The sequence below is a fragment of the Vulpes lagopus genome, chromosome 10 (genome assembly GCF_018345385.1).
Source record: "Vulpes lagopus strain Blue_001 chromosome 10, ASM1834538v1, whole genome shotgun sequence".
Taxonomy (NCBI): Eukaryota; Metazoa; Chordata; class Mammalia; order Carnivora; family Canidae; genus Vulpes; species Vulpes lagopus.
The window spans coordinates 113,558,400-113,580,115 of record NC_054833.1 but is presented as its reverse complement, the minus strand read 5'-3'; the positions used below and the strand labels follow the sequence as shown (position 1 = coordinate 113,580,115).

Here is a 21,716-nt window from a genome sequence, read left to right as displayed (position 1 = left end):
GTAAAAATGCACAACTTATATGCATTTAACCATTCAACAAACATTTCATACCACCTTGACCACCTTCTTGACCACCTTGCCAGACATTGACAGTCATTGAATATTTTGGCCGAGCAGATAAAGATTCAGTAACGTTCAGGGGAAGCACATTGCTATCTACTTGGAAATTATTAATATGTAGTAAAATGAGTGATTTTCCATCATAGGGACAAAAATGAAGTCTAGAGGCTAGGCGACCATATAACTTATCATCCAAATACTTTGGAAACAAAAGATGCCATTATTAACAGCTATAATGCTAGAACAATATAGGCATAAACCTGGAATCAACCAGGCAAACAGTGCTGAAAGCTTACGAGGAAAAAGACAGTGTTTTTATGAATGTCATTCTGCTGACACGAATTTCAATGTCCATAGGCAAATGTGATAGCCAAATGTATGAAGATCCTCCCCATCAGAGACTTTTATCTGAGTGTCTGAAGTTGCCTATAAACCTATTAGATATTTTTCATAGTCACTGGTGCTATGCATTATTACTACGGTTTGATGGATTCCTTCCTGCATACCTATCTGTATAAAAAATATATATACTGCGTTACTGCTCTTCTGTATTTCCCCTTTCAGAGAATCTGGAAAGAAAATGCATATATCTTTTGGCTATGCTGGAATTCCTGCATTGGTGTGTGTGTGTGTGTGTGTGTGTGTGTGTGTGTGTATGCACACATTTGTTGGGTTGTGTCCTAATGTTGGTAGCTTAGAAGAGAAATACCTGTTAATTTTTGACTGAAGGAGACTCGGTCCTGATTTCCCTGAGATTTTGGCCATAGTCACAAGACTAAACAATTTTAACAAAAAGTTGTAGAAGCCACCACCCCAACAAAAAGAAAGAAAGAAGAAAGAAAGAAAGAAAGAAAGAAAGAAAGAAAGAAAGAAAGAAAGAAAGTTGTATTGCTCTATAGAATGCCTTTATCTGTTTCTCTCTGGAGAAAATGGGTGATGAATAATGAGTAGGTTGGTTACAGATTTTTTTTTTTTTTTTGGCAAAAAAATCTGCAATAATTCTTCTCTCTGTAATTGTGCCTCCTGGATAATCCCCTCCCATACTGAGTCTGGAATTAATCCTGTGTCTTATTTTGGCAAATGGGGCAACAGAAAATATGGCTCAGTATTGGTGTTTGCCCTTTTTTCCTACTTTAGTATCCTGTAACCAATACCATATGAACAAGTGTGGACTGGCTCTATGGATGATGAGATACACGTTGTTAAATCATCCCTATTGCCTACCTAACATTAAAGCAATCAACCTTTATGTTAGGAAGCCATGTTAGACCATGAGCCGTAGCTGAAGTAGCTTAGATGAGAAGAATCGTCCAGGTGATATATGGAATCACAAGAAATTTTAAGTTTATTGTTTAAACTGCTAAGTTTTGAGTTAGTTTGCTACTCAAACTTAGTTTGTTAGACAAGCCAACTGATGAAGACATGGCTACTTTAAAATAGGATTGTCTTAGCAAAAATGTAAACCATGTAGCAATTGGGGATCCCTGGGTGGCTCAGCAGTTTAGCGCCTGCCTTCGGCCCAGGGCATGATCCTGGAGTCCTGGGATCGAGTCCCACATCGGGCTCCCTGCGTGGAGCCTACTTCTCCCTCTGCCTGTGTCTCTGTCTCTCTCTCTCTCTCTCTCTCATGAATAAATAAATAAAATATTTAAAATAAGCAAATAAATAAATAAATAAACCATGTAGCAATAGCTTTGGGATGAGGTTGATGCACAGGTAGGAGATGAGGGCAGGAAATGTTTAGCAAATGCTGGAAAATCAGCAAGGAAACTATCAGCTTCTTAGTGGAAACTACTGATTAAACTTAGAGGAAGCCTGCAAAGTATTAAGACAATTTTACAACTTAACACATCTTTAGCATGGGCTAAAATTGACTAAAACAGTTGTAGTTCGAAAAGAAGCTTCAGATACCTGGCAGATAAGACGTTCAGCTGAAAACATGAAATATTTCTTGTAGAAAACAAAGGATTTCTCAAGGCTGACCTAGGAATCTAAAGGGCAGAGTCAAGAGCAGTAGTGGGCAATGAAGTGGGAGCCATGCCCAGAAACAGAACCTGGCTCACTCCCTACCTTTAGAGTAAGAGGATCTGTCAACAGGTAACCAGGTGGACTGCAGAATGGCTTGGCCCAGTGCCTCTCTGGATCTAGCATTCCTCCCCTATTTCAATGTGAATCTCTAGTCCAACTGTCTTTCTTGAGTTCCCCTCTATATGTTAGCTGTATATGGGGTTCAGATAATGTGCTTTTTCAGATCACAGTCTCCTGATTGGGAGAAGCTGAGACTGAGACTGTAGTCGGCACTCAGATCTGTTACGGGTCATTAAAGCTGACGCTATAACTGTAAGAGGTTTTGGGGAGCCCTGGGTTAAGGGTGAGCATGTATCAAATGTGAGAAACATGTGAAGGGTTTGTGGATAGAAGGTAGACATTGTAGACTACAGAAAATGGGCACAGAATATTTATTGCTTTTTCTGTCACGGAGCAGAGTGTCTCTTCACAACCCCAGATGTGGGTTGGCCTCATGACTTTCTTTGACTAAAGCATTTAGTGAAAGTAACAATGTGCAAGGTCCAAGGCTGAGAATCAAGAGAACCTGAAGAATCTGTTCTCGATCTGGGGAACCGTCTATCACCTGAGTCCAAATTAACCTTCCAGAGGAGGAGAAACCATGTGGAGTGAGTTCCCAATTGTCTGAGCCAAAGCCCCAGGCAGGTGTGTGAACCAAGCTGCGACTAGCTAAGCCTAGTCAGACCAGACAAGCTATGAAGGCAAGCACAGCAGCAGACTTGCTGATGCACAGAATCGGGACAAAGTTAAAGGGTCATTGTTTTATGCCATTACTGGGTACCGGTATTAAGAGGGCTTTGATTTGGCAACACTCAACTCTACGATTCACACCGAGTTCCGGAGCAGACCGACTTAACCTGAGTCTTGGATTCACTAGTGTTTAATTGACCTTGGCTACGGGACTTAACCACCTCCTGCTTGTACCTCTTCATCTGCAAAATCGAGACACTCCCCCCTTCCCCCCCAAAAAAAACCCAGTGGTAGGCACTCTGATCTTCTTGTTATGAGGTATGTGTAAGGTAGCTCTATTGAGCGTCGAAGCTGAACAGTGAAATCCCAGGGGCAGCCTAGAGATCCTCTGCCATAAAGAAGGGGAAAAAGGTAAATGAAGTTTGATTTAAGGATGTGAAATTAAAACCTCCCAAGACACAAGAGTCCAGGGCCAGATGGCTTCCCAGGGGAATTCTATCAAACGTTTAAAGAAGAAATCATACCTATTCTACTAAAGCTGTTTGGAAAGATAGAAAGAGATGGAGTACTTCCAAATTCGTTCTATGAGGCCAGCATCACCTTAATTCCGAAACCAGACAAAGACCCCACCAAAAAGGAGAATTACAGACCAATATCCCTGATGAACATGGATGCAAAAATTCTCAACAAGATACTAGCCAATAGGATGCAACAACACATTAAGAAAATTATTCACCATGACCAAGTAGGATTTATCCCTGGGACACAAGGCTGGTTCAACACTCGTAAAACCATCAATGTGATTCATCATATCAGCAAGAGAAAAACCAAGAACCATATGATACTCTCATTAGATGCAGAGAAAGCATTTGACAAAATACAGCATCCATTCCTGATCAAAACCCTTCAGAGTGTTGGGATAGAGGGAACTTTCCTCGACATCTTAAAAGCCATCTACGAAAAGCCCACAGCAAATATCATTCTCAATGGGGAAGCACTGGGAGCCTTTCCCCTAAGATCAGGAACAAGACAGGGATGTCCACTCTCACCACTGCTGTTCAACATAGTTCTGGAAGTCCTCGCCTCAGCAATCAGACAACAAAAAGACATTAAAGGCATTCAAATTGGCAAAGAAGAAGTCAAACTCTCCCTCTTCGCCGATGACATGATACTCTACATAGAAAACCCAAAAGCCTCCACCCCCAGATTGCTAGAACTCATACAGCAATTTGGTAGCGTGGCAGGATACAAAATCAATGCCCAGAAATCAATGGCATTTCTATACACTAACAATGAGACTGAAGAAAGAGAAATTAAGGAGTCAATCCCATTTACAATTGCACCCAAAAGCATAAGATACCTAGGAATAAACCTAACCAAAGAGGTAAAAGATCTATACCCTAAAAACTATAGAACACTTCTGAAAGAAATTGAGGAAGACACAAAGAGATGGAAAAATATTCCATGCTCATGGATTGGCAGAATTAATATTGTAAAAATGTCAATGTTACCCAGGGCAATTTATACGTTTAATGCAATCCCTATCAAAATACCATGGACTTTCTTCAGAGAGTTAGAACAAATTATTTTAAGATTTGTGTGGAATCAGAAAAGACCCCGAATAGCCAGGGGAATTTTAAAAAAGAAAACCTTAGCTGGGGGCATCACAATGCCAGATTTCAGGTTGTATTACAAAGCTGTGGTCATCAAGACAGTGTGGTACTGGCACAAAAACAGACACATAGATCAATGGAACAGAATAGAGAACCCAGAAGTGGACCCTGAAATGTACGGCCATCTAATATCCGATAAAGGAGGAAAGACTATCCATTGGAAGAAAGACAGTCTCTTCAATAAATGGTGCTGGGAAAATTGGACATCCACATGCAGAAGAATGAAACTGGACCACTCTCTTTCACCATACACAAAGATAAACTCAAAATGGATGAGAGATCTAAATGTGAGACAAGATTCCATCAAAATCCTAGAGGAGAACACAGGCAACACCCTTTTTGAACTTGGCCACAGTAACTTCTTGCAAGATACATCCACGAAGGCAAAAGAAACAAAAGCAAAAATGAACTATTGGGACTTCATCAAGATAAGAAGCTTTTGCACAGCAAAGGATACAGTCAACAAAACTAAAAGACAACCTACAGAATGGGAGAAGATATTTGCAAATGACATATCAGATAAAGGGCTAGTTTCCAAAATCTATAAAGAACTTATTAAACTCAACACCAAAGAAACAAACAATCCAATCATGAAATGGGCAAAAGACATGAAGAGAAATCTCACAGAGGAAGACATGGACATGGCCAACATGCACATGAGAAAATGCTCTGCATCACTTGCCATCAGGGAAATACAAATCAAAACCACAATGAGATACCACCTCACACCAGTGAGAATGGGGGAAATTAACAAGGCAGGAAACAACAAATGTTGGAGAGGATGCGGAGAAAAGGGAACCCTCTTACACTGTTGGTGGGAATGTGAACTGGTGCAGCCACTCTGGAAAACTGTGTGGAGGTTCCTCAAAGAGTTAAAAATAGACCTGCCCTACGACCCAGCAATTGCACTGTTGGGGATTTACCCCAAAGATTCAGATGCAATGAAACGTCGGGACACCTGCACCCCGATGTTTCTATCAGCAATGGCCACAATAGCCAAACTGTGGAAGGAGCCTCGGTGTCCATCGAAAGATGAATGGATAAAGAAGATGTGGTTTATGTATACAATGGAATATTACTCAGCAATTAGAAACGACAAATACCCACCATTTGCTTCAACGTGGATGGAACTGGAGGGTATTATGCTGAGTGAAATAAGTCAATCGGAGAGGGACAAACAGTGTATGTTCTCATTCATTTGGGGAATATGAATAATGGTGAAAGGGAATATAAAGGAAGGGAGAAGAAATGTTGGGAAATATCAGGAAGGGAGACAGAACATAAAGACTCCTAACTCGGGGAAACGAACTAGGGGTGGTGGAAGGGGAGGAGGGCGGGTGTTGGAGGGGAATGGGTGACGGGCACTGAGGTGGACACTTGACGGGATGAGCACTGGGTGTTTTTCTGTATGTTGGTAAATTAAACACCAATAAAAGTTAAAAAAAAAAAAAAAAAAAGGATGTGAAATTAAACCATCTCCATTTTATAAATGTTTCTGGGACTTTTCTGGTTGTGCGTTCAAGCTGAATAATAGCAATAGTTCTTATATATGGGGCATCTTCTGCATGTCAGGCACTTTACACACATTATCTCTAATTCTTACAATTATACTACTAAGCAGTCGATAAATGATAGCTATTATTATGCATCACACTCTGTGTAAATGCTTTACAGCATTATCACATTTAATCCTTAAAATCACTTCTATGATAGGCATTATTAACCCAACCTCACAAATAAAGCAACAGAAGCACGCAGACCTTAGATAATGGACCCAAACACACAGAGCTGGTAAGTGGCAGAGCAAGGATTCCTATTTGGGTCTGTCATAATCTAAAACCTATGTTCTTTTGGCTGGTGCCACTCTGCATCTTGGCAGATGAAAATCCTAGGTAGCGAGAGTCCTTTGTCAGCTTCACATGAGCACGGACAACGGGTTATTGTCTGCTTTGTTCTCAGAAGTGCTTATCTAGAAGCAAAGGGGAAGGCTGGGGAAGCCGTCCACGCTCCATAGTGAGTGTTAACATGGGCAGTATCGACTCTCCAGGGTCCTTGCGGGCATGACGCATTAAACCAAATGAATTTACTCCTAGAAAGTGCCTTTTGCATCACTGGTTTTCAAATTTTGTCTTGGGTTGTATCATATTAGGAGTGAGGGGGTTATGGGAAATGGACAATGTGTCTGGCCCCGTCCCCCACTCATGTTTCAATCATGGAATCTTCACGTCTATGTGTTCTATGTCATTGCAGTACATCGAAAAATATAGCTTAACAGAAGTGTTCTTCTTTTAAAACAGCATCAACACCAAAGTTGAGGATTTCTGTTTTATGCAAATGCCCAGAGTATAGATAAGACCCGTGAGGCCCAAAGGTGGAGACTTTTGTAAAGACTCTGGAAGACAGACTTAGGATAGAGACAAGATTAGACCTCAAAAGTCTGGCTTTCTTCCCCTTGTAGAACCTTCTGTGAGGCTACTAGTAGATGACATCCCCAGTCAATTTTGATGTGCAAGGAGATTCTCTTAAATGTCCCTTAGATCCAAAAGATTTAGCTGAATATTTAAATAATGAATTACCACGGCCTGTTTTGAGGATGGAGCAAATGGAAGAAACTAGTTCTAGCTTCATCATAATTTTATTTGGGCCACCTTTGGACTATGTCTGACCATATGTAGGCCAATTTACAGTGACCTCTGGGATCAGAGGCATTGCCAAGACATTAGACCAAATTGACCTTGGGGACGCTGTCCTGTGCATCAAAGGATGTTCAGCAGCATCTCTGACCTTTGCTCACTAGAGGCCAGTAATCCCCCACCACTTCCCCAGTTAGGACAGCTCCAGACACGGTCAGATGTCTCCTGGCCTTCAAAGGCACTCTCAGTTGGGAACCACTGGTCTGATCTAGGCACGAAAATAATTTGATCATCACTTTTTAGTGTCATCCAAAAGAAAACTAAGCTCACAACCTAAAATAATATTTGCACTAGTCATGGAAAGCAAAAACAGAACTTGAGCCAAGACTAATGCAGCTTTTAGAACATTTGGTTTTGTTTTTTTAACTGATTTATGGTAACCGAGTTGTGCAGGCACTGAAGTGTTTGTGGATGTTTCAAAATGACCTGCTTTTCATGAACATCAAATTTTTGATCTATCTGCGGGGAAAAAAATGAATTGATAGCTGCTATCAAATTTGATAGCAGATCCTGGATATAAAAAAAAAAAGTTTTCTTGCTGTAAAATTTTAGCTGCTTGTCACTTACATTATATTATATCACATCTCACAATGACATATTGCAATGTGGTGCAATGTAAGTCACATAATAGACAACTGCAATTCATAACTTTCCGAACAGGGAGTCATTCTTTACTGAGAAGTTTCCCAAGGGAAGCGCAGGATTCCCTCTCCTGAGGTCATTCACGGCACTGACGCTCCTGGCCTATGTGTGACTCTTCTCTTCTTATCCTGTCTTTACTCTTGATTCTTCCAACCTACCTCGTTTTTAAAACTGACCTTCCTGTATTTCTTCTGAGCGTGATGGAGCTGTCAATCAAGTGGCTTGCCTCTGTGGAAAGTGGGGACTCATCCAGGCTGACCCATAGGGGTCTCCAACTGCTGCTAGCCTGAGGTTGCACTTGTATGAACTAAAAGATGGATTCACCTTTGGGCAGCTACAGCCTCAAAGGGTTCAAGGGCTTGGTGATGAAATGAAGCCTTTCTGAAAATGAGAGAAAGAAGACCTCGCTGGGGTCATAGCTTCTCAAGGGGAGAATGAACTGGTTTTCAGCCGCTGTTCATCCCAGGGCCAGGGGCCTGTACAGGGAACAGCTCACAAAACTGTTCACGGCAGCCCGGAGGGTATTTCACCTCCATAAACACAGAGAGTGGCTCGGTTGAGTCACATGCTCATCTCCTAGGCCAAGCATGGAACTTTTTTCTTGGAAAACAGGCATTGAGGGGATCCCTGGGTGGCGCAGCGGTTTGGCGCCTGCCTTTGGCCCAGGGCGCGATCCTGGAGACCCGGGATCGAATCCCACATCAGGCTCCCGGTGCATGGAGCCTGCTTCTCCCTCTGTCTGTGTCTCTGCCTCTCTCTCACTCTCTCTCTGTGACTATCATAAATAAATAAAAATTAAAAAAAAAAAAAAAAAAGGAAAACAGGCATTGATAGGAAGCCGAGGATAAAGAAGATCTCTCCTCCAAAAACACCAAGCTGTGGAATCTGCGTAGGACTGACCCTTCCACGAGCAATCTTTCTTTCTCTTTAAAGACTGTGCAGGGAAGGCAAGCTAACACAGGGAAATAAAGTAGAAGTACTAGGAAAGACAGAGTCCTATCCTATCCCTGGGCCACCTCGATCTGCTCACTAGAGAAGATAGTTAAACTCTAGACCTGTTATTTGGGCCCATTTACCTTTATAGCGCAGGTAGTTTGAGTGGGTTTTGTTTTGTTTTGTTTTGTTTTGCAAGCAAGTAAGTCTTAATAGATATAGGCACTCTCTCCATTTACTTTTTCCTGTCTAAGACTTGGAAGATAAGCTTTTCACGAGCTCTCTTGTGTGAATGCACATTAAATGCATTCATTCATTCACCAGCCTCTTACATTCTCTAAACTCAGCCCCCATGTATTGAACTTCCCTTTGAGCTCAGGTATGATACTCTAAGTTTGCATAATCTTTAAAAGCTCCTTGCAACGCTGCAAGTACTGCCTGGACGTAACCATTTTAAGAGAAAACTCAGGCTGAGCGAGGCAATCGCTCACCACAGATCAGCTAGCAAGTGACGGAGCCCAGTCTGTCCTCAACCTGTGGGAGATGGCCTCCCCGCCTTGTGTGATGGTCTTCCCGCCCCCGTGATTTTTTTTTTTTGCATTTTTTGCATCATAATATTTTCCTTCTCCATCCTCTAGGAGAGCAAACTGGTGCATGTTGTGCAGCACGAGGCCCAGGCCCCGTGCACTGTGAGTCGTCTTGCTGCTGTGAGCCTAACACTCAGGGATCTAAAAGAGTGGACTTTGTAGGGACCCAGGGATTGATTAGCACACAGTGGACTTCCTTTGCTCCTGGCCTTGGTTTCCTGAATTTCACTGGATCTCCTAAAAATACTGATAACTTCCCTGCATCTCATCTTACTTTGTTCCTCTCATCTTTGCCTTTTGGCAGAGCCACGTGTCGCCCGTGTATTAAGCATCTTGGCCGGGTAGTGCTCTTAAGGAGAGTCAGAGGTAGGAGCACCTATGTCCCTAGCAGGGAGATTTTTTTTTTTCCTTTTCCTTTTTTCTTTTAATGTTTTGGAATATATATATATATATACTCTCCTCACTAATTTGACTGTCCTTATTCCTCTTTACCATCAGCATATTGAAGTCTAGGATACATTTCAGGGTAGGTTTTCTATAGCTAGCTTTATCCTTTAAAGTCCATCCTTACCCGATGTCAGCTTCCTTCTTTTCTCATTAAGTCCCATGGACTTTGCGAGTAGGTCCCCTGGAATACAGTGCTAAAAACCTTTGCTAGTTTTCTGTTCTCAGCCGCTCTGCATTACCATCACCTTGCTGAGGACGAAGGGCCCTGATAAGAGAAATGGCTGATACTAAAACTCCATGTTCTGTATTTACAAACAAGACCCAGCACGTACCCCAATAAAGCATCTCCAGGAAGATCTTGCGCAGCCAACACTTGGATTTTAGATTCTCACACTGTAGTTCCAACCTTGGAAATTGTGCTTTTGAGAGATATGAATAAGTAATTCCTTGCTAATGGCCCCTGGCTTATTTTGGAAGGCATTCGTGTAAGAGATTAAGCAAGTGAGTAATATAATAAAGACAATGACTGCCTTTGGAAATGTGCTTCTGTAAATGGCCCTCACAGTGTGTCTGTACTTGACTCCAGGGGAGTGCTGGTCTAGACTACCTCCACTTGCACCCAGCACTATTTTTATGCCTCAGTTCTTGTTTTTCCCCTGCAGCTCTCCTTCAGATTTATTATTTGAAATACTGTATTTTATTGATTCCAACTTTATTTTTTAATGTTTGAATATCTATGAAACAAGGCCATGTCTTATAGTTGAAGGCAAGTATATTGTCAGCTTTTTAATGGAACGTTATTTTTCTCAGTTGGACATAAATTAGTGGTATATCTCTTTAACAATATTGTATATTTGATGATATTAAAGTTTTAAGGCATCAGATTAGAGTTGCCAGGGTTTACCCAATTAATATTTTGATGGTCTTCTCTAAAGGCTTAGCTGATACCTTCTAGCCTTCTATAGTTTGAGAAAAGGAATTACAAGTGTTTGAAAACTGTACATGAAATATCAGCAGTTTTGCCGGACCAATATTCTGGGAGTAAAGTGCAAGGCTTTGAAAGGCAGTAGGTGCGACTGGCGCGGAAGGCAGATTCAGCAGCTTGGAGCCCCAGTTCTGTGCCTGGCAAGTCAATTAACATAACAGAGCTTCAGTTTCCCCATCTGCTAAATGGCAATGACAATCCTCACCCTGAGTGTATGCATTTAGAAGCAGATGGATAGACAGACACACTGTAAATGATATAGTAGGTGCTAGAAAAACAAACTATTGTTTTTTTCTTGTGATTTGACATTTCACCCAGGCAGAGTAATCGAATACAGACTTATCTTAAAATAACTGCAGGACTTCTAAATAAAATCCTCAGCAGAGATGTGAGCATACTTTCTAATTTTTATAATCTTTTTTTATATTTCTCAATTAAGGATATTTTATAAGCGATCATATTTCTAGGCAATGTTAGATTATTCCTTGAAAATAACTTCTTACAAAATTAAACATCCATTTTGGAATACATACATATTTTAGAAAGACAGGCTAAACAGAATGAATATAGGGGCATAGATTTTCTTCTTCTTTCTCTCCTACACAATCAAGATGTGAACTTTGCATAATTTCCTGTGTATATTTTAGTCATCTTGCTTTGGGGAAAAAAGATAATGAATTTTAGATAATTGTCTCCTAACCATTCTAAAACTTTCTTCATTGAACTGTAGCCTACCAACATTTATAAGAAAGGCAAGTTTCAGATCAATTTACAATATATGTATCAGAATATGGCCAAGTTATTTTTTTTATTTTTAAGATTTGAATCTATGCACTGATCAAAGGTTTTCATTTATATACATATATATTACTGTTATACACATTATGTGTTTATATCAATGTACTTTCCAGTTCCATTAGTTGATCTGTATGTGTGTGTGTGTGTGCTAAAACCTCCTAAATGTGTAGGACATATTTGTTATGCTATGAAAAACATCAAGAATGTGTGCAGACATACTCAAAACACTAAGAGCCACATCATTAATATCTTTTTCGAACCAAGCAAAGTCTTATGATAATAGATTTTATGGATCTCCACAAAATGTTTCATTGCATTTGTCTTCAAAGATATTTTTGGCCATTCCTTATCATTCCTGGAAATAAATTCCTTGTATATCTGACCATTATTCCTTAATTGTGATAAGTACCTCTGCACATAACAGTGTTTTCATTTTTGCAAAACTTTATTCGAGCCCTACTTTTTTAAGAGACCTTCCTGATGAAACTAATCCAGTAATTACATATCTTCATAAAACTCTTGTATTTCCTGTCTCTAACCTTAGAAGATAAGTAAGACTACCAAATTCTGAGCTATTAGAACCATATATCATATGTTTATTGAGTTCTTTTGATGTATGGGGATGATTTAATTCTTTAATATGTCCAGAAATCTGCCCAAACATACTGAGAAAGAGAACCTGTGATACTGTAGAAGCATATCTTTTAGTAATATTACCTAGTATTTTAATATGAATGAGATTTGGTATAATAATTTCTGGTGTAAAGATGTCTTCCATATGCATTATTCCTTTTGAAGGTTGATAAAGAAGACAAAGTACCTAGGATATCTCATAAGTTCCAGGTACTGCCCTTGGCATTTATCCTATATTCTTTCATTTGTTCATCACAGCAATTTCATTTTAACATTATCAAACACAGTCTGTTACAGAAAGCTAAAAGCTCCATCCAAAGTCATATCTTCATTAATTGGTGGCTGCAGAACTTGTCTGATTTCAAAGTTTATGATATTTCTCCAAATACCACATATTTACACACGCAGTATTTTAGAATAGATGAATCCTTAGCTCTCCAGCACTAACCCATTCATTTTGTAGGAGAGGGAGCTGAAGTCTACGGAGAAGTAAATCACCATGTGACCTTGATGGAACTAGCAATGACAGTCCGGCCAAGTGAAAGCATGAAGCTCAGAGAAAGATGACTGTGCTCAGCATACCAGGTTCAATATCACTTTTTTCTCAGACTGCCCTAAGATAAACAGTCGTCAAAACACTGAGAATAATATACTCAAGCAATAGAAAGAGAAAATTCTAGTAAGCAATCTATTAGGATGAAAGTAGAGACAATAGGTGACCCAGAAAGGTCCAAGGACAATAATTACTATATCTCTCTATGAAGTGCATCAGTACATTCATTCTGGTGGCACGTTAGGCAAGAGATAGAAAATGAAACCAATGCCATGTCCAAAAAGCCACATAATACTATCCTCTAGTTGCCTGGGGCCTTCAATAAACATTAAACATTGACAGTTAGCTAAAACCTGGTCACTGACAAGTATTTGAACCAATGATGCATAGGAACTGAAAAAGACATAAACAATATATAACAAAGCTTGCATCAGAACTATAATGGAATCTAATAAACCTGCAAAAATAGAATCATTAGCCCCAGTTCACTGGCAGTGCTGCTGTACGAATTATAGTGATGCCTATGGATCAACTCGAATTTGGAAAGAACTCACCATCATGATCTGACTGTAGCCAGAAGCACATTGAGCAGTGAGGTTCAACTTGTCTGATCACAGCCATAGAGACGACACCAGCCTGAAACTCCCAGAGAGATTTAGCTATCTGTGACTATGGATGTTATCACCACTCTTACCAGCCCATTACTTTGTAAAGATGAAAACTCTCTTTTCTGTAGCGCCAGTTTTACAAGTTGGGTAAGGTCTAAGAGGGAACTTTGTTTATGACAGTATAGAAGTTAGAATGTGTGTGATCATTCCTCCCTAAATCACAGTATTTTGCAGGCTAACCTGTGAATTTCTCCACTATATGACAAAAATCCATGTTAAATTATAGCCTTCCTTTCTGTGAATTCAAATTAGTATAAGACTGAGTTGTGAGAACAAAAATACACTGTATGGGAGGAGAAATACTGTGCCTATTTTATTCACTACTTTGTTTGCAGTTCCAGGGGAGTGACTAGCACATGGTAGGCACTTAATAAATACGTATTGAATGAATGAGTGAATGAGGATATAATGTCTCTTACAAATAACCTCAAAGGATAATGGGGGAGATAGTCCTTGACTCGTGTGTCTGCCTTCACAGTTACCACACTGTCCTGTAGAAAAAAGCAAAGAAAACACATTTTGTAGCAACTGTTAAACTTTCCCTTGCTCTGCTCACAGATGAGGGGAAGCTGAGTTCTTATGAATGATTGGAAATTAGCTAGATAGAAAATGGAGGGAGCAGAAGATATGTATTGCAGATAAAGGAAAAGGAGAGTAGATTTTTTTAAGTTTTTTTTAAGATTTTATTTATTTATTTGAGAAAGAGAGAGAGCATGAGCAGGGAGGAAAGGTAGAGGGAAGGGAGAAGCAGACTCCTTGCTGAGCAGGGAGCCCCATATAGGACTGGATCCCAGGACCTGGCCTGAGCCAAAGGCAGACACTTGACTGACTGAGCCACTCAGGTGCCCAGGAGAGTGGACTTAAAAAGCATCATTGGTTTTGCATGTTCAACTCAAATAATGTATAAAGGAATATAGAAGATGAGAACAAGGTAGAGGGAGAGAGGGATGGATAATAGAATTGGGGAGAGAGTGCCATTCATCACTGCCTTTTTTTTAAAGCACACCATCATTGATTTTTAAAATACATTTAATGTTCCATAGTTAGCATTGAAGATCTTCACAATCTGGATTATTGTTGTTGTTGTCTTACTAAGGTGCTCTTAGGTCAAAAATTCTATCATTGTATCAACTCTGAAATGTTTCATTTGCCTCCATATAGAGTTGTATGCCATTGGATCTAGAGATAGAAAACCCAGCCCTATGGAGACCTATCATTTTTAAGTCCTCTTTATTTTTATCCATTGATTATGTATATTATGGTAATGAGGATTATATTCAAAGAACAAGTTCAGTTACCCACATATTCTCTTTTACCATTTCTCTTCTCCTTTACTTTACTCATGGCCAACGTTCACACACATGTTCAATCACTGGCCACTCAGGTAAGGGGCAGTTAAATAGCACAGCATTAATTATCACCCAAATGCCTTATTTTAGTTTATTAATATTTTTGTTTGTTGCATTGGGTGTGGGCATGGGTTTGTTGCACTGGGATGAGAGATATTCAGGAAAATTGTAAGAAGAAGAAGAAAAAGGGGGGAAAGGAAACTCATATGTATTGAGTATCTTCAATTTACCAGACACTGAACTTAGCACATTTTGTTTTGTTTTGTTTTACTTAAATTAATATTTTCCTGTTCAAAACAACATATGGGTAATTATTCTTTCCATTTTATAGATAGATGTTCAAGATTATTCAGTTATTTGTGAGAGTTCTCACAGATCATAATCAAAAGAGCTAGGATTCAAAGCAAAATACTCAACCATGAAGCTTGTGCTTTCTGTATTCTACAGCACCTCTCTCCTAGTATTCATTGTAATTCATCCCAGATCAACTTTTAAGATGTTTATCTATGTGAGTGTCCCCTTTACGGGTTCCAAATTCTTTCTCTGCTTTCTCTATCCACTTTAATAAACCAAAGGATCCAAAGCACATGATACGTGTTATTCAGGTCACATCCCTAGATAGAATGTCATGTATGCCTAATGCTGTGTCTATGAAGTGCTCAAAATTAATTCAAACTCCTGTGCTGGAAAGGAATAAAATGATTGTCAACTACATTTAATACTTTTTTAGAAAAGGAGAATTTGCATCTCCTGACAGCTCATTTTGTTTCCACATTCAATTTTAATATTTGCTTGTGCTTACCAAAAGGACAGTCATGTTTATTTGGCACCCACAAAATCCCCAGACCTATTTTTATACTTGTAAGTAGATTCTAAATCAGTAAACAGCATTATTTTTTAATGGCACAAACAAGAAAGTGGTCCAAACAAGATTTGATAAATAAAAACCATTTCTCTGAGTAATTCTTTCTACTCCTCCTGATGTTCTGTTGATCCCTTTCTTTTTCATTTTTTTTTTCTTTTGAAGCAAAAGTCTCAGAAAGCAAATTCTCAAAGAAAAGATTCTATGTCCTCAGGCATCTTTACAATAACTGTGAAGACTTTAAGGTAACTAAGCATATGCCAGTTTATCTCTTGGTTTCTATCTTTCAAAAATCTTCAGAATTAGAATGCTCTATACAGACTAGAAATGATCTAACAAATTGACTGAGGAGCTCTGACTTAATTTATCGCCCTGAATAGCATATGGACAACCACATATATGTCTATTCCATGTATCTAAGTTATATCCTTGGTAGTCAGTAATCTCAGCATTAAATTGTCTCCCATAATATACACTAAAAAAAATAAATAAATACTAAGAGCAGTTCTATGTCTAAATAGAGCAATAATTTTAGGATTTTTAATATTTGTAAAGGAAATTCTTAACTTCTGAAAACACTCTCGAATTATGATTTTAAAAGGAAAGCAATCCAAAAAGATATGGAAACTATACAAAATAACAAGAGTTTTATTAAAACTATTTGAGCAAAGAAAATCTAGTTTTCTGAACCAACTCCACAATCATATGCAACTTGGAGAATGGAAGTACAGATCTGTTATCTATTTTTCTTAGCTTGCACATCATCCTTAATTACAGTTTAGACGACAAAATGAAACATAAATGGCTTTTTATCAACGGAACATTGCTGGAAGCATAAACAATAAATTATGAATTACTGAAGCAGAAGCCTTTTGGATCATGTATGCATAATGCTATTCTGCATATTTGGGATCCCAGTTGGACCTCCTGTTTCATGCAAATTGAGTTCTACCTTTTGTGATTCAACACTGCCATGCCTCATATGGGTCAGAGCTGACACCCTATATGGAAAAGATCTCTAGTCAATGTTTCGCGCTGTGTGGTGCTGTGGAAAAGTCCTCTATGTGAGCAGAGCAGACAGGGTCACCATACTGCAAACATACATGTGTAGGTATTCATTATCACACTCATACCAGCACACGGTTTTCACTTGTTGCTTAGGTATGGTTGCCTGGGAAACCCAACAATAATGGCTGGGCTGTGACTGAGGGATAGAGGCTTTTGTGAAGGCCACTTGAGGAAAGACGTTATTTTGGAAAGTCCTGTGCTAGCTTCAAAGCAGCCTGGTGTAATGGAAGAACTCAAGCAGCCCCGAGGAGGCCGGAAAGAGGACAATTGGCTTACAAAGTGGACCCCTTGGCGCTGTGGATCATCGGGAAGACCTGTCAAATCCAGTTCTGCCCAGCTGGGGGCACATCTGGCTTAAGGAAGATGAGAGAGGGGCTTTGTCCGCCTCAGCACCTATATCCTCAGTACAACAGAGGCGTGCATGCAGATTCAGCCTGAGGAAAGAGGGAGGACAGAAGGGCAACTCTGGCTGGCCTGGGATCAGGGGAATCCACTTCCACCTTCAGGCTGCAAATGTCAGTTCTGTGGTGAGAGCAATGTGAGCTAAGTAGACATTCTTCAAAAGAGCAAAGGAAGATTGTCTTTAATCTTCCATGCAACACGATTCCACAGGGTATGTGTGTTAGGAGGTTGTGAGTGTTTGAAAGCACTTGACATGCCAGAATGGAAAGTAATCCCTTCAGATTGGAAGTTGGGGTCAGCTTCTGTGTGGAGAAATCCAAGTTTCATGTTGGCAAAGCAGAAAGAAAAGAAATCTTTTATATCCAAAAACAGATCCAAAAATCAGGCAGCTATTTCCATGGCTAGCAAATATTTTCAGTTTTCCCCACCTTATCCTCCTCTTCCTTTTTTTTTTTTTTCTTTTTCTTTTATCTTTCTATTATAATACTCTTTAGATTGCAACACGTTACTACGCAGATTTCTTGCAATGCATTCTGGTCAGTATGAAGGTTTTCAAAGCTACCAATGAGACCACTTTCATAATTACCTTACAACATTCAAAAATTAACAGAGTTCAAGCTGCAAGGAGACCTGGTTGAGAATAGCATGGGGATTTAGGGATTAATAGATTAATAGGGATCTTGTCCCATTTACTGATGAATGTTTTCTCATGTGCCAGACATTTTGCTAAGAGCTGTCTAGCACATCGGTCACACATATCTATCACAGCACACCTGTGGGGTAAATAGGTATTGTTTCCTGATATTACAGATAAGGCAGCTAGTGCTTAAGATTATTGGCCTATAGTCCATGTTCTTCTAAGGGATGCACTGAGGGGATAAAAACACATAAAACACACTCTGCTTGAAATTGGCCAGTCAGTTGAGATAGAAACCTCACAAAACGAAGCATGAATTATATTTTAAGCAGGTAAGCACGTTATAGACATTGAGTTAACCCAAGACGCATTTATTCCAAAGCTCTAGTCAGCATTAACATTATCCAAATTAACTGTCCCAATGATATCTCTAGAGTGAGGTCCTTATTATTAGGGTCTTGGTCAAAAAGGAGATACCAAGAAGAGGGGAAAGAAATATTAGTTGTATCAGGTACTCTGGTTCTCCTGGTCTCTTCTCTTAAGTCTACCAAGCTGTAATTAAGTTCAAGTTTAGCATCTACATCTTTCCTTTCCATAATATCCTCTCAGGAGCAAAGTTTTATGTTTTTCCTCATTTCTCTATACACATGATTCAAATATTTCGGTATAAAACATGAAGACTCCCATTTCACTAGACTGCTTTCTGGCAATTCCAATCAAATCTTTTAATTGCAGTCCAGGCTGGAGAAGATCAGGTTTCTGGCAGACCTGAAATGTTCTGTAAGCAAGATATTTCTGTATCTATAGAAGGTCCATTTATCTTCCCTGTCTTGTTATATGTAATTGTTGAGTATCTTACATTTTCACAGTTAGAATGGAAGCCAATATGACATATGGTCAGCAAAACTCCTCTTGCTTTTAAATTCACCCAACTGGAAGGTGGAAAAACCAATGACTGGGCCATATAATTGACCAAACTTAAGGTGCTATGGTTGATATATATATATATATATATATATATATATATATATATATAGTATAAATAACTCATCAGATTTTCGACCTTTGCTTTCAACTTTATTAGTATTGAAAGTTGCCTTCTTAATGTGGATGAAATGTGAATCTCATACATTCAGAAAGAGAATTATTTGTGAAATCACTCAACTGTGTAGGAGATAAGAGACAGCTAATTTCTATCTCATTTTGTCTTTGATTATAAATTAGTCAGCTGAAAATTGCAGAAGGCCCAATCTATATGAAGGAGGAGAAAGATCACAGTAACTTCAAGTTGAATGACGTGGCTACAAGTTCCTCAGAAAATGCCAAATACTAAAACCATCTCCCATAAGAATCTAATTAAATGGTGGGATCGTCCACTCATCAATTATGAATTTGGATATACTGGCTCTCTCAAAATCTTAACCTTGGTACTTGTAAATCATGACACTGCCAGTGGAGAAACATCAGCTAATGCCCATTTTAAAGTCCATCTTATATAGAAAAAAACAATTCTAAATATGATTATACCATTTCATTCTCTCCATCTTTTTTTATTAAAATTAAATTAGCCAATATCATTAGTTTCAGATGTACTGTTCAGTAATTTATCAGTTGCATATAACAGCCAGTGTTCATCACATCACATGCCCTCCCTAATGTCCATCACCCAATTACCCCACCTTCCCACCCACCTGCCCTCCAGCAACCCTTAGTTTGTTGCCTATAGTTAAAGGTCTCTCATGGTTTTTCTCCCTCTCTGATGACCTCCCAATTCTCTCCATCTTTCAAACACAAAATATACCATAGTTTTAAAATAAATCATGTCTAGTATTTGTACTTTTTTTGGTATTTATATTCTCTTATCATTAACAGGGAATGGGTAATAGGCTAACAAAATAGTCATTTATCTATTTACTTATCTATATATCTTTGACATTTTAAATCTGACAACCTTTTCCCATTATTTTCATTGTTTCTACATATGAAGAAGGGACCACATTTTTTTCCTATTTTTATAGTAACTATCCAGATGCCAAAAAGTTTGAGGTCTAAGGAGCAAAACTCATGAATTTCTGATCTAGGAAAAGGAAGATAGAATATAAATTATACATATATATTCCAAAGACCAGTGGGCTCATGATTTACTCTATGGAGATGTTGAATATTGGATCCTAAATCCAGAATCACAGTGAACATATGTCCTGGTTTCCACAGCAACCCCTTTCACTTTAAAAAAATGTCCCAGTTGGAATAATAAATTATGTGGTCAGTCTCGGCAAAATAAACACACAACTTAAAATAAACAATTGTGGCACAGAGAGTACTCTTTCCACAAAATTTTTGCAACACCTGGCATCTTTTTTTTCCCAATTATTTCACACACACACAAACCTGTGACATAAATAAAAGTGGAACTTCCATTTTCTAGTTTCAAAACAAAACAGATAACACTCAGCCTTTTAAATATTCTATTAAGGGGCTTATTGAAACATGTGATAGGCCAAAAAGAGGTTATCTAAGTGTATAAACATTTTACTTTCTATCGATTCCAAAATTTAGTGAAACCACGCAAAAGTCATTCACTGTCGAACTAAAATCTCCTCTTTAATAGGTTTAGGGCGTAACAGATATACTACAACACCACACTTTTCCATACACCCCAAAAAACCTCTCCTTCACTCAACACATGTTTATGTAGTGCCTTTGATGGGCCATACTTATGTTGCAGGCATATCTTGATATTGCATGCACGGAAAATGCCAAGAAGCTCAGAACCTTTGGGATGGGAAAACACTTCTTCATAGAGAATTTTTAAATGTAGGGCATTTCATATGCAAAAATAATGACTGATACCTATTAGCTCACAATCAAAGTGAGAATGGACCACACTTATGCACAGACTTTTAGTGCAGCTTGGGATTTCTGAGTTGGCTTTCATCTTAGACATATCCATGTGACTTTCATAAAAAAAGAATGTTGTTAACTGAAAAACAAAGACAATGTATTTGGATTACAGTTCCTGATTAGGGGAGGCTAACAAAGGAGTACTCCATTTTGAGGAGAGAGAACAGGATTTTGTCTCCTTAACGCTTAGAATAGTGGAAGCCAGCTGAATACTATCTGTATAACAACTTTGTCATTTCATTTTTGGTGATGCATTCACACCTATCAGAGCATTCCCCAAAGAACTAAGTACCACACTGTTAAAAGGTAAGGTCATAATGTATTTAACAAGAGCCATAAAATGTTATTTTATTTCATGAAGGAAATGTTAGCAAAATTCACTACCTCCCTGAAATAGAACATAGCAAATAACCCAAACAAATGTCATGAACCAAATTTTATTCTTCTAATTGGCTATAGCTCTTATGGAGACCATTCAGAAATCCAAACAAGTACCTATAGTGAAGCCGAGAGACAGCTTAAGACAATGCATTTATTTTGCTAATCATTCCAAATCAGCTGAAACTAAGACTTACATATACCTGGGCCAAAATAAACAGTGAAAAATGCTTGTTGAATATACAGCAGCTTAGGAAACAAAAAATATACGGATGAGATAGACTTTTAAAAAGAGAGAGAGAGATCTATGACCTTCATGTGTAATAGACAATAGTTAGGGGAAATAGTTAATCCAAACTCGGTTCTCAAGAAATAATGAAATGGATTAAATGTTCTCCACGAGTGAAAGACTTAACAATAAAATCAGTTTATATTAGCTCCAAAATAATACTGATAAGGAGTGTCCTTCAAGAAGGATTTCCTGATCTAATTGCTATTATCAAAGTTGGTACAGGCTTAAAACAAATACCTCTAATGTGTACCCACAAATCAGGCAAAATTAGGATAGGCTTTCCCTAAAGACTCGGTAAACATTCAATTAAAACTTAACGACTGCGAAGTATAAGCCAGTTCCTTCTCTAACAGATATCTCAGTATCTCAAAATTCCTGGAACTTTCCCAGGGGTT

The 21,716-nt window shown here is 38.7% G+C and overlaps 1 protein-coding gene across 3 annotated transcripts in view; it reads right to left on the bottom strand.

Moving 5' to 3' along the window:
- Positions 1-21,716, bottom strand: part of CDH8 (cadherin 8) — a 362,680-nt gene that overhangs the window by 36,865 nt on the left and 304,099 nt on the right. The gene's annotated exons all lie outside the window — the stretch shown is intronic.